This window comes from Lutra lutra, chromosome 4 (genome assembly GCF_902655055.1).
Source record: "Lutra lutra chromosome 4, mLutLut1.2, whole genome shotgun sequence".
In the NCBI taxonomy this organism is placed as follows: Eukaryota; Metazoa; Chordata; class Mammalia; order Carnivora; family Mustelidae; genus Lutra; species Lutra lutra.
This window is the reverse complement of record NC_062281.1, coordinates 13,399,283-13,414,017: the sequence shown is the minus strand read 5'-3', so window position 1 is coordinate 13,414,017 and position 14,735 is coordinate 13,399,283. Positions and strand designations below refer to the sequence as shown.

Here is a 14,735-nt window from a genome sequence, read left to right as displayed (position 1 = left end):
AGATGGGGTGTAACGTCGGACACACCTGAGGAAATTAAGAATCTTGTGGCAGGAATGCCCCCCCCCCGCCTCCCCCAGCCCCCAAAGATTCTGACATTGGAGTGAGGCCTGGGCACTGAGGTTACAACATCTCGCCAGGTGATTCTGTGGTGCAGCCATGCTGAGAGCCCGTCTGACAGCACCTGCTACAGGGATGCTGGGAAGCTGATGAGAAACCAGTAGTCCTCAAAGTCTATTTCAGACAAGAGTTCCAGCCCTCCTTGAGCAAAACCAGGACTTAAGCCTGCTCACCTTCGCTCAGATTCAGGGCAGCTCATGTCTCCAAAGAAAGGGCAATGCTGAAAGAGGAAACAGGGGGAACAAGGATGATGGGAGCAACCCCCCAAACTGTCATGTGTTGTGCCCCTGTCATGTGCCAGACACTGGTCTGAGCACCTTACATATACCAACTTTATCCAATTCACCGTCCACATGCTAACACAAAGAACAGGCCTCTGCTGCTGTTCCCATTTCACAGATGAGAACACTGGACTAGATAAGCAACTTGCGCAACCTGGTGGTGGCAGAGCTGGAATTTGAAGACAGATTTCTGGCTCTGGAGGCTACTGGTTTAACCACTATGTCTGCTGCTTTGCAGAATGACTTGGGAGCCGTGTATACTGAGTCCCCTGTGGCCGAGGGTCCCTTCATGGTGGTGATCTGTCAGTCTGCTGCTCAGCAGTCTCTGTGACTCCCATCACATCTGTAGAGGAAAGTGAAACTTCTTAACATAGCATGAGGGGTATCCTTTACCGCCTAGCCCCTGGCCAAGCTTTCACACTCCATGTCACACTTGATGTTAAGACATCTGAAAGTCCCCTCCCCTTTCTCTGCCTGGTGACCCCTACTCTTCAATACCTAGCTCAAATAGCCTCTTCTTTATCTTGTGCAGCGAGAGTCTGTGCCTCCTTTCTCTTTGTTCCCAAAGCTCTTGGCCCCTCCCTCTATGACCATGTGGATCACAGCCTTTCTCTCAGGACCCTCCAGTGGGTCTTGACTCCTTTAGAACAGGGAGGGGCTCTGCTGTACTCATGTCTGTGTGCCCCTCAGCATCCACGGCTGTCTTCAGTGGATATCAACCTCTAGGTTCTTCTTCATTTCAGCCAGGGAGATAAGTGTTCTTTATCTTCTGACTATCAGAGGATTTTCTGTTTGTAATGGATGATTTTCTTCAAGGTGCCTCGGGCTCCAAATGGCATAATTGATATTTACTGTGTTTTCCTAGGTTGTCAGGCTGTGATTTCAGCGGAGTCCTGAGCTCCTGTGGAGATTTGCCTCTATCCAGCCTTGGGCTATCTGCATTCCTGAACATCTCTGGGCCCAGAAGGAAAAGAAGAATGCTGACCAGCTCTGGAGATGGCCTGAATGAGGAGAGGTTGGTGTGTTGCTTAGTGTTCAGCTTGATTTCAGAACGAACCCACCAGGGGCAGGAAGAATGGGGGTTTTTGGCAACCAGAAGTGGAAATATGTTTGTTTCCTCATATGCTTTTGTGGAAATGGCAGGAGCTGCTCACCGAGGATTAGTAAGGCCCTGTTAGCAGAGTCCCACTGAGGTCTGAGAAGGGTGGGCATGCCAGGAGCCACCAGCTCGGTGATGCTCAGTGTCGAGACTTTGCTGCATAAGGAGAGAAAAAACAGAGTTTCTAAGGCACTGGGTGAATTCTAGGAATTCACCTGCCCAGGTGCAGATGGTGTGAATAGCATCTTCATCTCAATACGGCTGAAGTGGCAAGTGATAAGACGATTTATTTATTTATTGACACCCGAAGCCTCGTTTTTAATCAGATTACTGGATACATAAAGAAGCAGGAGAGTCTGACCCAAACTCGGGGGAAAAGAAAGTCAGCAGTTAACAGAATACAACTGAGCCAATTGTGATTCACACTTGTGTGATCGATTGGTTTTTATTATCATTAAACAGACTTTATTTTTCAAAGCAGTTTTAGGGTCTGAGAAGAATTGGGTAGAAAACGCAGGGAGCTCTCATATCCACCCTGTCCCCACGGGTGCACTATCAGCATCCCACACCAGACTGGGATGCTTGTTACAGCCGACAAATGTACGCTGATACGTCATCATCACGCAGAGTCCATAGTTTATGTTAGGATCCACTCCTGGTGTTGCCCCTTTTCCAACAAATGTGCATCAGGTATCTAGCATTGTAGTATCATATGCAGGCTTCACGGCCCTGAAGAAATTCCTCTGGGTTTCACCTGTCCATGCGTCTTTGTGAGACATCATCCTTAAAGCCCCTCAGTTCGGGATTGGGTCCGTGGAATGGAGCACTGTGCAGCTATTAAAAAGAACGAGTGGCTTGATGAAGGAAAATGGAACCATCTTAAAACGATAATCAGTTTCAAAATGCACTCTCAGCCTTACCAATGTTGATGAAGCAAGGAGGGCCTGGAAGAGTGTGGGGTGTGCTAACAGCCACCTCGCCGCAAGGAACCTCCTGTCCTTCCGGCACCCCCACTTACCATGTTCTGTCGCTCCCACCTCTCCACTGATCTGGGCCTCCCCCTCCTCTCTCCCTTGAATTTCTGTGCCCTGCCAGGCTTCCTTGTCGTTCCAGATTGTAGAGACCCAGGGATAGGGAGAGGCTTGCCGTGGACCTTTGAAACGGACAAGTTGGGCACATCTGACCCAATTGATTAATTTAGTCCCAGGAGCCAGGTGACCCAGCAGCTGCATGCTGGTGAGTCAGATCCAATGGGGTCTAAGTCTGAGCTCTTGCTTGGCTGCCTGTGTGACCTTGGCCAGGTTACTTAACCTTGCTGAATCTCAATTTCCTGGTCTGTAAGAGGAGAATAAAAAATGCTTCTCTTGAGGTTGTCTTGAGGAGTGAGTAGCTTTGATAACTAGCATAAGTGAAAGTGCCCTTTGAGGGGAGACCAGGGGAGAGTGTTTCCCTGTAGGGAGGAAAGTGAGGAGGGCTCCCTATTGTCCTCAGGTGCCCCAGCCTTCCCTGGGAAAATCCCCTCTGCAAGTCAGAGAGGTTAAAATTTGGCTCCTTCCTCTTTTATTCAGTGTACTTCTCTTGGCCGCCTAGGGCTTTCAGCTTAAGCAAATAAAATTATCCTGCTCTGCTGGGCTCTGTGTTCTGTAGCCAGCCATATGTTTGAGCTTGATAGAGATTCTTATCGGGTGGGTAATATTACCCAGCGAGGGATGACATTTCTTATCAGAGGCCCTGAGGAATCAGAGATAGGAGCCCTTTCTTTTTACCGGCAGCCGGGCCTCAGTGTGTGGGGCTGGCAGGCAGGGCGGGAGGGGGGTGGCCGGGGGCTCAGGGTGGGCACATTGCTGTGTACCGGGCATCAGCTGGCCACTGTCTCTTCCGCATGACAACCAACCACTCCCAACTGCCTGCCTTGTCTCTGGAAGCAGACCGTTGGGAGATTTTTGCATATGATCGAAGCAAGGCAGGGCAGGCCAAGTGAATGAGGAAGGAAGGAGGGGATGTGAAGATGCTGGAGCAGCTGGGGGTAGAGACAGAGCACTGGCACCTGTGGGGCCTTACCCTTGACAGAGAGCCAGGTGGCCTCCTGCTGCAGAGCCCAGGCCTGGGGCCTCTGCCCCACGGTTCTACAGAGGGGAGGCAGCTCAGGCCCAAGTACCTGCCACAGTCTTGGCTGTGGGAGGGGCGAGGTGCCGCATGACCTCCTTGTCCCCCTCCAGATGCCCCCCACCCATCCTCCACCTTGTCCTGGCACAGAGAGGCTGTCCTATGTGGGTGCAACAGGATGGATGCCACACGGGGCTCCTGGGCCCTGTTTGGGAGGTAGGATGGGTATTTGGGAGGTAGGGTGGGTGGCTTCTGTTTGTGAGGTAGGGTGGGTGGGCGGGAAGGGAGGAAGGTCAGGGTACTCATTGGCTGCTCCTGCTGAGTCCCAGATGGATATGGGCAAGGTCTATACCAAAGGCCTTGCATCTGAGTCCTGATTCTGTCCCTCCCCCTGTGTGACATTAGACAAGTCGTTTACCTCTTGCGCCTAGGTTTCTACCCATCACATGAGGTGACACCGCCTCCATTGCGGTCTCTGGCCACTTTGGATCTCCGTGATTTCTGTGTCTCTCTTTTGCCCTGATATCTGGTGGAAGGGGCACTGTGGGGTCCCCGAGGGCCCAAAGCCAGAGCTCACTGCAGATGAAGCTCCAGGGTGGGTAGAGGAGGTCAGAGGTGACCACATGATTTGGAGACTGCAGGCTCCGTTTTGGACACATGCGCAGAGCTCTTTCCCTCCTGATTTTTGGGAAGTCCTGCCCTGTGCAGCCCTGCTCTGCAGTCATAATCTTGCCATCATCAGAAAGGGAAGGAGAAGTGGTTTCTCCCTCTCCCTGGACCTGTTCCAGCCAGCAGTCCTGCCCCTGCTTCACATCCTTCCTGTTGGCCCCAAGTCCTGCTTTCTTCCGTCTCTCCCCCGCCTCTCCAGTCCCACCCTCTGGTGGGGCGTGCTTAGGCTCCCTGTCTCTCTCCTCACCTCCTGATAGCAGGTCCTCTTTCTGAAAGCACCGTTCTGCCTTTGTCCCTCTCCGATCAAAGACAGTCATTCCTCCTATCACCCATTAAAGCTCCCCTCAGTGTCACCCCACCCTATGATGCTGTGCTGGTCACCTCTGCGATGATGCCTCTCATGCAGGGCCCATCCCTGTCTTTTGAACCAACCACTATCTTCCTTTGACTTTTGTACCTGATCCTGTCATGTCTTCTCCTGAGGGGACCACAGACAGGGCTGGGCTCCTCCCCTGCTCTACCAGCTCCTTGCTCTATGACGGTGGGCTAGTCACTAAACCAGACTGAACTTTAGTGTCCTCAACTGTGACATGGGCTGTGAGCTCCAGCACCAGGGTTCTTTGGAGAAGAATCCCTCTGGGGCTTGCCCAGGGACAGGTGTTCAGTGAGTGAGGGGTCCCCTCTCTCTAACTGGCTGCCCCTCAGCTTACCCAAACCTTGCCTCTGCTCAAATTCCATTCCATCATTCACTTTCCCTCTGGGCTCTTCTGCCTTGAAGTCAACTTCCTCTGTTGGAAGGACTCCATCTTAGTGCCTCCTGTCTGGACAGCCAGAATAGACCTTGCCTCTTTCTGCCTTTGTCTGACTTCCCAGCATGACGTAGATTGCTCTAGGGCATTGGCTACAGTACATCCTGATTCTCAGCTTGGCCATCAATTCAGTGATTGAGCAGTTGACTCCAAGGGAATGGAGGAGAGTCATTTGTTCTTCGGTTGAGCGACATTTGACTGAACGCACATCTTGTAGTAGGTCTGTTCTTGGCACTGGAGTTGGAAGGAGGCGTAAAACAGAGACTGTCCTTATGGAGCCCGTCCTCTAGTAAGAAGGTTGCCTTACCCAAGAGTCTGTGGCAGTCATGGACTACAGACCTGGAGGGACGTGGTCCCTCCCCATGGGCAGCTCAGAACCTGATGCGGGCTGGGGGGTGTGGGAAGAGTTCCATGACCAAGGAGATGATGTCTCCCTTCAGGTGAATGCCCCCACCCCCCAGATCAGAGCATGGGGTCCCCTCTCAAGATGCCATGAGTGGCCTTGTCAAGATTGAGACTATCCAATCTGCAGACTCTCCTTGTCATGGCCTCCCTTCCTACAATGGAGGGGGAGAGCTCCAAGGTCAGCAGCACTTTGCATCATGGACCTGGCACAGGCCTTGTTAGATGAAGTCCTCCAAGAGGGGTGTTGTAGAAAGTTCCAACCCAAATGATCATGATCTTGCCTTGAGTATTCATGACAGCTTTTCCCTGGCCAGCGCAGTGGGAGGGAGCCAGCAAGCTGACCATCCTGGCTGACTGACTTGGGGTTTCTCTCCTCGTGAGCCTCAAGCAACTGGGGTTTTAGTTGAGTTTATTTTTCATCCACTACCTACTTTCCTACCCAAATCATCCTCATCTCCCCATAGGTCATAGCTAGAGCTTCCAAATTCAACTCCCGGATTCATCCTTGTCCCACTGCAATCCCATCTGTACTTGGCAACCAGCACGATCTTTACGAAATGTGAATCAAATTGTGTCTGTCCCACTGAACATACCGAGGACTTCCCATTTCCGTTCTTGGGATAAAACCCCAAATCCCCCATGGGGCTTTACATGAATTGGCCTGGATTTCTCTCCTTGCTCACTGTTCTTCAGCCACACTGACATCTGCTGAGTGATACATCCTATTCCTGCCCACCTCAGGGCCTTGGTACATGCTGTGTCTCTGCTTGGAATGCTCATTCCCTCTATTTTTGCATGCTTTCTCACTCTTCACCACTCCCGTTGTTTCCTCCCACTATTCCTTGCTTTTCCTTCCTAGTGTGATCTATCATGATAGATTTATTTGTGCTTATTTAACATCTGTCCTCCTTCATGAGACTGTACTCCTGAAAATGCAAAGATGGGGTCAATTTCATCTACCGCAGTAAGAACAATGAAAGCCAGTACTTTGATCATACTGACCATGGGCCAGCCATGGTTCTAGGTGTGATGTTTACCCAGCCACTTAATCCTCATGAGACCCTATTGACATATAGATGCTGTCACTGCCTTCATTTTACAAATCAGCAAACCGAGGCACAGAAAGGTTAAGTAGCACGGCCCAGCTGCCCCATCTGGTAGATCTTAAAACCAAACCATGGCTCCAGGGTCCTTGCTCTTAACCCCTCTGGCAGAGCCTGCTGGCGCTTCCCCAGAGGGGATGCTCAGTGAATCGATGGACACATGAATCAAAGGGCCAGTGTCCCATCTCTCAGGGAGGTCCTCACTGTAGTTTCTGTGCTGGGCCCAGGGATGGTGGCATGGTCGGGGGCGGAGGGACCTGGAATGAGCCCAGCAGACCTGGACTGCAGTCAGGGTCCCCCTATAGTCACTAACTGGGGACTATGGAAAACCTCTCACTTCCCTGAGCTAGGATGTTCTTAGCTCGGACTTGAGCAGTGCTGTCGCCCTTGTACAGTGGTACAGGAGCATCGGGAGGTGAGCAAGGGCTCATAGGTGACCCACAAAGTCTTCACTGCCCTTGCCCTCCTAGTGGGCTTCTTGTCTCTGGGGAGAGTGCTTCACACCCCTTTCAGGTAGAAGTAGCTAGGAGGGAGCAGACCCCCCTCCCCAGCAGGGGATGGCCTGGCTGGATGACAAGGATTAGGGACGTAGTTCCCGGAGGACACAGAGGGTGGTCCCCAAGCCTCCTCTCAGCCTTAGTATGCCCTCGCCATAACTGGAGTGTTCACTGACTTCAGTTGCAGGGCCAGGTGTGGTGGGCTTCTGGGGACCACACCCCCTGCCTATGCCACAAGGCTGAAGGCCCCCAAGAGTGTCTGGGTCTCTGGACAGGACGGTAAGGAACTGCCACCTTCACACTGTGACCCCAGATGCCCAGAATCATTGGTGTGACTTTCTGACCCTTTCCAGGAATTCCCTGCCTGTGGCCTTCAAATAAAATTTCTCTGTAATGTTGAATTCTAAACATGGCTTTGCTCTCCTCCTCTCTCCTGATCGCCCTCCTTCCGGCTTCCTCTCTCCGGCTCACTCCTCCTCCCTCGCTCCCTGTCTCCATCATCCCCCCCTCCACATTATGTGGCTAATCCTTTCTCTCTGCATCCCTCACCACCCCTTTACCTCATTCTGGCCTTCGGATACACAACTTTCCAAGGAGCCCACATGCCGGCTTCTTGCAGACTGGCCTGTCGAGCAGCTGGTCCAGCCCCTCCAAGGCAGGAGGAGAAGGACGTTTGGTCCTGTGATGGCCATGGACAGCTGGCTCATCCTGGACGCTGGTTCCCTGTGCACCTCGTCCCTGGAAGGTGGTTTGGCCCCAGGCCTAGCCCTAACAGCAGGGCCTTGCTGATGAGACTAACAATTCAGCCTGGCTGGACTTTCGATGGGCAACCTCTGACACTGTCTTCTTACTTCTGGAGATCACTGCAAACCACCCCCCTCCTGGAGGGCACCCCCTCCTGCCCCAGAGACTGTGACATTTAGATCCATGGTGTCCTAGCTCCCTCACTTAGTAGGTCCTTGACCCATAGGTTCTTCTGAAGTTTCAGAAGCCAGATCGGATTTTGATCCTGGTTGCGTTATTGACTAGCGGTGGGATCCTGGATGAGACTCTGTGCCTTGGTTTCCTCATTTGTAAACTGGAATGCTGACAGTAGTGCCTTTCTGTGGTAGATGGAACAACCAGGTCCAGTGCTTTCCTCCCCCATCATCAAATTAACACGTGGACTCTGTGGCCGTGGCCTTCAGGTGAGCAGGGGCAGTCCTCCTCGCAGAGACATCCATCTCGGCTATGTGACTTGTTTTGGTCTGTGGGGTGTTAGCAGCATAATGGGAGTGGAAGACGCAAATTGTACGAGGTTGGGCTTCTTTGCTTGCATGGCTTTCATGGTGACAAGGTGCCTCTGACAGCCTCCAGTCCACAAAGGACAAGAGACATGGAGCAGATTCTGAATTCACAGCTCGTATGGAGTGGAGTGCGGACATGCCCGCCTGGTACCAGCCAGCCCCCAGCTGACAGCAGACATGTGAGTGAGAAAGCAGTGCTCCTTGTCGTTTGCTGGGAGTTGGGCTGTTTTGTCACACGGCATCCTTGCAGCTACAGTGGATACCATTAGGTCACTTCATAGAGTTATTGTAAGAATGTTAATTAACTGAGTGAGTTGGTTCACGTATTTGGTTTCCTTTGCTGCCGTAACAAATTACTACCAACTTAGTGTCTTCAAGTAGCACAGTGTATTATCTCACAATTCCACAGGTGAGAAGTCCAGCTCGGGTCTCCCTGGGTTAAAATCAAGGAACACAGGCCTGCCTCCTTCTGCGGCTCCGGGGGATAAGTGTTCTTGCTTCTCAGAGCCGGTGACCTAACCCCGTCTGTGCCTTTCTTGCATAGTCACGTCTAACCCTGACTGCTTCTCTCTTCTGCCTCCCTCTCCCATTTTTGGATTCTTCTGATTATATTGGGCCCACAGAAATCATGCACGATAATCTTTCTATTTTAACGTCGCCACATTCACTTTCTTTTCCTCTGCCACTTGAATCTGCATTTGCCGGGCAACTTAAATAGTCACAGGCTTCAGGGATTAGGGTGTGGGCTGCTTCGGGAGGTGGCGAGTCTGCAAACCACTGCACGCCTGGCACTTACAATGGGGCTTTTCGTGCTCCAAGGACTTTCTATCCACTGGTATGATTGTCGGCCTTAGCGTTCCCATTCGTGACGTGAGATGAGAGGCGCTCTCATCTGACGCCCACACGGGCTCCTCAGGCAGGCTTTGTTGGGCCGGGCATGGAGAAATATTCCATCCCTTGGTCCTAGGTGAGTGGAGACAGTGGGTTTAGGAGACAGGAAGGGGGTGAGGTCAGTTTCCTAACTGGCTTTGGAGCAGCCCAGAGGTTCTCCAGGGCGATGATAATGCTCCTGATTAATTATCGTTGCAAGTCTCCTGTTGTCCTCACTGTCCGTCAGCATAGCCCCCTGCTCGGGACTGGCTGAGTGACCAGAAGGGCTGGGGGAAGTCGCGAGGGCCAGCCCCTATCTCCACGTGCCCAGCTGGTTCCGTCCTCGCGCTCGACAGGTCCTTCTGATCTTCCCACATACAATGGATTACAGGGAAAAAGAAACTTCCTGGCCTGCCTGATACCAGCTCGGAGGAAGTCACTGGCTTCAGTGGGACAAGGAAACAAACCCCAATGACAGTGATAACCTCTCGCCAGTCTTCTGCGTGAACGGAGAAGCTGCTGGGTGGCTGCAGGACACGTTCAGAGGTGTTGGTTGAGTGTGAGTTCTTACAAAAGGGGAGTTTGAATTCAGTATGTCAGCACAGAGTGGGAACAGGGTGGGACTAACCAGTAGGAGAGATGCCCAGGCTTGGGGGTTCCTGGGTTTTGGAGGTTCCATTGGAAACTTACTGTATGGCCACCAGAAAGCAGGGACGGGCTCAGCCCCACAGTCTTTATGGTGGCAAAGTGGTGTTCCCTGGGCGTCCCTCCGTCAAAAGTAGATGCTAGGCAACGACTGGTGCGGCATCCAAAGCCACAGAGAGTCATGGACAGAAGTGGACGGTTCTTTGGACATCACCAAGCTTGCTTTGGGGACACGAGGCCCAGAGAGGTGACATACAGTCCACAGTCACACGGCTGTTTAGGAGTAAGCCAGGTCCTAGAACCAACCTCAGGTCCTTCCCTCCTTTTCCACGGGGCCTTCCATGCTGCCATCTTTGTTCCCGTCCCCTGTTGACGGAAGCACCTCCAGTCTGCCTCAGCCCTGCAGTTGCCCTCTCCTCCAAGCTAGTTCCATGGCGGCTTCCATGGCCAGCAGCCTTTTGCCACATCTGTGAGGCATCCTGCCGTTCCATGTGACAGACTCTGACAGCAGGGCTCCTTTATTTCGCTATCTATGCACTCCATGGTGGTACAGCATCACTGTGGGCCAGGAACGTGGGGTCCAGCTTTGCCAGGCAAAGAGGTTCAGGGTAGGGGGAATGCAGTGTCAGGGTTTCTTTTGTCTGTCAGCTCAGTGGGCCATGGTGTCCACCTCCAAGTGAGTGTGCACGCGCATGCTATGACTTCCCTTCCCTGGAGAAGCCTGAGTAGTACCCGCAGTGAGAACGAGACCGATGTGGGTCCACGTCCAAGAACCACCACTGCCTGGGGAGGCTTATTTGCTCGCATCACCGGGCTTTAGTCTCTTTGTGGGTAAGTTGGAAAAAGTATGAGCACATGCTAGGCGAGCGAGCAGAGATACAGACAAACAGGACAATAAACACAGAGAGCTTCCTAGGCTGTCTGGCATTGTGCTCAACAAATAACGTTGCTCATTGTAAAATTGTACTTGTCTGAGAGCCCCATAGGTACATGACCCAGTTGTCTGTACGGCAAACCACCCCTGACCTTAGTGGCTTAAAACCAGGACCGTTTATCCTTCTCAGTCTTGTAGGGTGGCTGAGCCCTGCCGGGAGTTTCTTCGGCCACACTCGGAGTCCGTGTGGCTGCGTTCCCGGGGGAGCTCTGTGAGGCTTCCCTCACACAGCTGGGGCCTCTGCTGGGATGACGGCAGCACCTGGGGGCTCGCCCTTTCTCTGCCATCTCGCCATCGTCGTCCAGCCCGACGTTCTTGACACCGCGGCAGCTGGACCCCCCCGCCTGGTCTCCTGGGGCAAGGCGCAGAATGCTCAGGACCTCACTCCCTTTCAGTTCTCCTGCTCAGGGGGTCCCAGGTCAGCCCAGAGTCCGGGGCAGGAGAAATCAAGGCCGGCACGGGATGGGGAAACAGCGCACGTGGACAGAAGTGGGAGGGGTTCTCGGCCACCCGCACTGGACACCCCAACCCCAGCGCGCAAGCTGCTTTCAGAGTTGATGACTCTCAACTTCGATGGCTCCCGTCCTGGCTTATCTGTGATCATCTAGTGAGTCTCAGCAGGGGCTTGGGGACGGCCATCTTGTTCCAGAGCCTGCCTCTGCCGCAGACTGACTGGGTGACAAGTTTCCTGTTTCCACGACTCAGGCTCCTCTTCAGGAAGATGGGGACGATACTGGTACTAAAGTAGAGCTTGTGTGAGGATATGCCTGTGTGTACGCACGTGGGTGTGCGTGTACACATATGCGTGTGTGTTGAGTGCACATGCATTTGTGCACATGCATACACACACCTAAGAGTGCCTGTCTGTATTTGTGTGTATACGTGTACACGTACATATGAATGCACAATCTCTGTGTGTGTATGAAATTTAGTACATCACTTTTTTTTAAAGAATTTTATTTATTTATATATTTGAGAGAGAGCGTGAGCAAGAGAGCGCAGGGGGAGGAGCAGAGGGAGAGGGGCAAGCAGACTCCACAGTGAGCATGGAGCCTGATGCAGGGCTCCATCCCATGACTCTGAGATCATGACCGAGCCGAGATCAACAGTCAGACACTTAACCAGCTGCTCCACTTAAGTGCCCAGAGTGCCTCGATTCTAAGGTTATTTCCTTGTGCGTACATCTTTGCAGCCTGCCTTGCCCTGGGCCTGGGTCATGTTTCTGAGAAAATTTTAAAGTTGGACATGAGAGCTGGTGCCCAGCTGGAATTTGGACTGAGCCCTTTCCAGGCCCATGCCTGGTACCCTCACTCTAGGAGCAGCTAGAGTGTCTCAAGGACCTAGCCTGTCCTTGAGAAGCAGAGTGTCAGCAGGTCCTGGTGAGATATGGACCCTCCTCAGCCCCATCCCAGTCCTGCTTGCCCAGTTGCTCTGGGGTGATCTGCCTGGGACCCACACTCTGCCGCTTCTGCTGGTGGCTTGTCCCCCGGCTACCACCTTCATTCTCTGATTCAGTCGCTTTCCTGTTTTCTTTCAGAAAAACCCAGTACTTTCTACTTACACACAGTTGGGATCTTGGGAGGGTGAGGGGGTGAAGCAAAGCACAGGGCTGGTTTCATATTTGGAGTTTCAGTCCAATTAAACTTTCCCACACCACCAAGGAAGATGTGGTCTCCTTGCTTCACCTTTTCCAGGCTGAGCCAAGGTCAGGGTTAGCTCTGGGTGGCCAGACCACCCTGGGCCTCCAACCCTGCCTTTCGTAATGAGCTGATTCTCCCCAAGGTACAATTCTGGGCAATGTGACCCTGTTTCGTTGTTCCCTGAGTCTTCCCACTAGGGAGAAAAAAAACCAAAAAAACAAAAACAAAAAAACAACTGTCATTTATTGAATATATATGCTTTATACATATGTTGCTGTAATTATTACCCTGCAGGAAAGATACCATTATCCTGAAAGTAGGAAATAATAAACAATTTCCAGAAGGAGCCAGCATTTAAACCTTTGTCCACCTCACTGGAAAGCCTTTTCTCTTCCATATGGCAGAGGTGAGATGTATGTAGGTTTTTTATTCAAGGCCATAGGTCCTAAATACTTCCCTTTAACAAATGTCAACAAAATTACACAGAGAAAGTGTCTCCAATGTAAAATGTACAGACTACCCTCGGGGTTACAAACACTGTGTTCCAGAAAGTCAGGAGCTGCCTTGGTGTTGGCCGAGTTGGAAGGCACAGAAGCGGGGAGGCTGGCCAGGGTGTGGTGACGGGGAGTCACACTGCTCACTGTCTTTCTCTGTGGAGTCTTTCTGTTGTAAACATGTTTTCTTCCCCATCCTTTGGCATCCATCAAGATTGAAATTCCAGGTTGTCAACCCTTGTAGGAAGGGGTTCAGATCTTGGCATTAAGTTATTCCCGTCGTGTGTGCAGAGCTTTGCCACTAAAGAACGCTTCCCGAAACTTAACTGCTCCACACAGTGGCCCAGAGAGGACGTTGGCCTTGTGGACAAGAAAGACAAAGGCCAAGGGCCTCGAGTTGAGCCCAAACACCAGGCTGCTCCCAGCTCCCAGGAGTCCTCCGTCCAGTAGACTGTTAGCCGAGCGTATGCGCAGTCACTGAGGCTGCTTCATGTTCTGGGACAGGATCTCTGCCTTCCCCAGGATCTGATGGTCCCTCTGCAAATACGGTGGGACATCCACCCCTGCGTGCACTGACGTGTTCACCTGACCAGCCCTCCCCAACGAAATCGGGGCCCCGTCAGCCTCACGGACCTCCCTCTGCAGCGCACGCCCCAGAGCCTGGCGTGTGGCGGACTCTCCCCACGGAGGCGCCTGTTGAATGAACACATAGTCCTTCTGCTTTACCAAAGCCAAGCGGCTTTGGAGAATTGAACTCCTGTCCGGCCACCAGCTGTCCTTCATTTCTTCTCATAAATCACCGAGTATCTATTCCAGAAGCATCACCCAATCCAAACACACAAGGGCAGGAAGCTACAGGACTTGTTATCCTTCAGAGGTGACTGACGGAAAGGAGCGCTGTCGATGCGTATGCCTCCGAGGCAGATCAGGGTAGGGCACCCGTTAGTGTGCACAGAGCTACGATGTGCGGCGTCTGGCCTTCCACATTGGCGTGCCTCCTTCTGCCCCCTCACCGTCTGATTGCTGGGACACGCAGCTGCACCATTGTTCACACAGAAGGGGCAAAGGCCCTCCCAGTTTTTCTTAAGGGTCTGGGGGCACTTACGAATTCCACACTTGTACTATTACAAACAGGGCTTCCGTGAATATTAACATGGTTAAATCTTCACGACTGTGTTTTCCTATTTCACGAGGATGTGTCCCCTGAGATAGACTAGGCTGTTGCTCTTGCTGCAGGCCGTTCGGGAAGTCTGGATGGGTTTCTCTCTCCACCACCGCATCTGACACCGTCACGCCTCTGAGCCCCCCGCAGTAGGGAGCCAGGGTGGACGTGCCTTTTCTAGCCTCTTCTCTTTGACACTTGGCCCAGCACCAGACACATGGCTGCTGTTCCCAACCTACGTGTCCCTTCACCAGAGGACCTCCCTCACCGTGGGCTCTGTAATATCCTTGTTCCTCCTTGCAGCCGTTGCTTTCTGTAACAAATGTCTCAAATTAATTAAATCATGATTTGTGGTGTTTGGAGCGGAGCCTGAGTGGGTCTGGTTCCCTGTTGTGTCCTGGTAGCCGGCACAGTAGTTCGTAACGGTCAGAAGCCAGAGCTCACGACAGAAGGACCTGGATTTCTGACAGCGCTGTCCCTCTGCCGGCCTAGGGCTTTGCTTTCTCCTCTGTGGGGTCACGTTACCTGCCTCACACAGTCAAGGTGAGGTTTAAATGCGACCTGGAGCGTGGAGTGTGCAGCGCGTGGTTAGCACACGCAGGGGCTCGGCTCTCGTT

At 52.5% G+C, this 14,735-nt stretch overlaps 1 long non-coding RNA gene across 1 annotated transcript in view; it reads left to right on the top strand.

Moving 5' to 3' along the window:
- The window catches only part of LOC125098913 (uncharacterized), a 225,727-nt gene that overhangs the window by 196,779 nt on the left and 14,213 nt on the right, over positions 1-14,735 (top strand). Inside the window, exons 5-9 of the long non-coding RNA XR_007126973.1 lie at positions 1,265-1,414; positions 3,718-3,820; positions 8,200-8,274; positions 8,437-8,552; positions 8,783-13,759. This is a non-coding gene — a long non-coding RNA (uncharacterized LOC125098913). The remainder of the gene's footprint in view (positions 1-1,264; positions 1,415-3,717; positions 3,821-8,199; positions 8,275-8,436; positions 8,553-8,782; positions 13,760-14,735) is intronic.